The sequence below is a fragment of the Eschscholzia californica genome, unplaced genomic scaffold (assembly GCF_041429995.1).
Source record: "Eschscholzia californica isolate CP2 unplaced genomic scaffold, dmEscCali1.0.p SCAF_282, whole genome shotgun sequence".
NCBI classification, from domain to species: domain Eukaryota; kingdom Viridiplantae; phylum Streptophyta; class Magnoliopsida; order Ranunculales; family Papaveraceae; genus Eschscholzia; species Eschscholzia californica.
In genome coordinates this window covers 25001-27184 of record NW_028238401.1, presented here as the reverse complement: position 1 = coordinate 27184, position 2184 = coordinate 25001, and the positions used below count along the sequence as shown (strand labels likewise).

The 2184-nt window shown below is 35.7% G+C and overlaps 2 non-coding genes across 2 annotated transcripts in view; one reads left to right on the top strand and one right to left on the bottom strand.

Annotated features, from left to right (window-relative positions):
* The first annotated feature begins 877 nt into the window (after positions 1 to 877).
* TRNAT-UGU (transfer RNA threonine (anticodon UGU)) lies at positions 878 to 950 on the top strand. The gene has a single exon. It is a non-coding gene; the product is annotated as a tRNA-Thr (tRNA).
* A 1229-nt stretch (positions 951 to 2179) lies between these two features.
* Positions 2180 to 2184, bottom strand: part of TRNAS-GGA (transfer RNA serine (anticodon GGA)) — an 87-nt gene continuing 82 nt past the window's right edge. The window contains exon 1 of the tRNA in view: positions 2180 to 2184. This exon is cut by the window's right edge and continues 82 nt beyond it. This is a non-coding gene — a tRNA (tRNA-Ser).

The window sequence follows — 2184 nt, the reverse complement described above, 5'->3', positions numbered from 1 at the left end:
CAAGAATCCTTCCATTTTTCATATATTTCATATAAAAAAACATAGATTCGGGCTCGGGGCGTCATTAATCATTTGATATTTCAGTACGTATACGTATGTATATAGGTCCATCCTTCATTCTTTCTGGAGTTTTAATAGAAGGATTCCTCTACCAACGCAACGCAGTCAACTCCATTCATTAGAACAGCTTCCATTGAGTCTCTGCACCTATCCTTTTTTATTCTCACTTTCAGAAACCTTCTTTGTTTCTGAAAACAGGATTTGGCTCAGGATTGCCCATTTTTAATTCCAGGGTTTCTCTGAATTTGAAAGTTATCACTTAGTAGGTTTCCATACCAAGGCTCATCCAATCAAGTCCGTAGCGTCTACCAATTTCGCCATATCCCCTTTTTTCTTTTGAGACTAGGATCTCATTGGGATGCCATCCCCTTCTTTCTTTCATTTATGCTGGAACTGTTGAATTCATTAGAATTAGATACGGATTCTATATCGAAACAGTGTCTCTTTTGACTCCTATTTGATTGATTTCTTATCTACCTTCTTTCATATCTGTTGGAGGATCAGTATTTGGTCTAATCAGAAATGATTCTATCATTGATGTATCCGCAATTCAATATGGATGGATATATACCACATATATATGCCTCTCTTCCTCTCATTTTTCCCGCGCGATTTGAAATACTCGAACGTTCGATTCATTTTTTTTAATTAAAAAAAAATTGGATATCATATATCATTCTATTTATCGTTATATTAATTCTTATGTTAATGTTATATAATAATATAATATTCATTATGAATAGCTAACACTAACAGCTAAGATCCAAGCCAAGTAGTTTACTGAATTCCTATGCACAACACAGTTTCTGTTATGTGAGCCCGCTTAGCTCAGAGGTTAGAGCATCGCATTTGTAATGCGATGGTCATCGGTTCGATTCCGATAGCCGGCTTTTCTATCTTTGTTCGATTTTAGACTTTTACATGATTGATAATGTCTCCTTGAACTCAAGGAATATTCAAAAGACTTCTTTCCTTTTCTCAAAAAGTCACTGATCCATTATGTCGTAAGAACTTCCAACTATGAATAAAAAACGGATTTGAGCAGTTAGACCTCTACAGAACAAATCAAGAAAAGTATCCTTACCTTGCTATATATACAAAAGAGTCTGAATATTGATAGAATTCGTCTCATTCGTCTTTGTAGTACAATACTTCAGTAGATTTTGTTTCGTTTATCGTTTTCGTTTAGTTCAGTCTTAATTTAGGTTTATTCTGTAAATTGAAATTTCAATAAAATAAGGAGTCTTTATGTCTCGTTACCGAGGGCCTCGTTTCAAAAAAATACGCCGTCTGGGGGCTTTACCGGGACTAACTAGTAAAAGGCCTAAACCGGAAATGATCTTAGAAATCAATCGCGTTCTGGAAAAGATCTCAATATCGTATTCGTCTAGAAGAAAAACAAAAATTGCGTTTTCATTATGGTCTGACAGAGCGACAATTACTTAAATACGTTCGTATCGCTGGAAAAGCTAAAGGGTCAACGGGTCAGGTTTTACTACAATTACTTGAAATGCGTTTAGATAACATACTTTTTCGATTGGGTATGGCTTCGACCATTCCTGGAGCCCGGCAATTAGTTAACCATAGACATATTTTAGTTAATGGTCATATAGTAGATATACCAAGTTATCGCTGTAAACCCCGAGATATTATTACGACGAGGGATGAACAAAAATCAAGAGCTCTGATTCAAAATTATCTTGATTCCTCTCCCCATGAGGAATTACCAAAACATTTGACTCTTCACTCATCCCAATATAAAGGATTAGTCAATCAAATAATAGATAGTCAGTGGGTCGGTTTGCAAATAAATGAGTTGCTAGTCGTAGAATATTATTCCCGCCAGACTTGAACCTAACTAAAACAGCAAGGATTAAGATAATTTTGAATTTTGACCCCCCTTTTCGCCGAAGTAAATCGACCTAAGCTAAGGGGTTTGATCGGGATTTTTTCCCATTCATGTATCATAAATGGGTCGCTACTCTTTCCAGTATTTTTCGTACCACAGCAATTAAGAATAGAGAATCTATATCAAAGAAAGGTCTACCTGTTGGAATAATGGTATTCATTGTTATTTGATCCATTGCGGTCAATAACGTTCGTGAATTAGGTGAAGGTACGGAA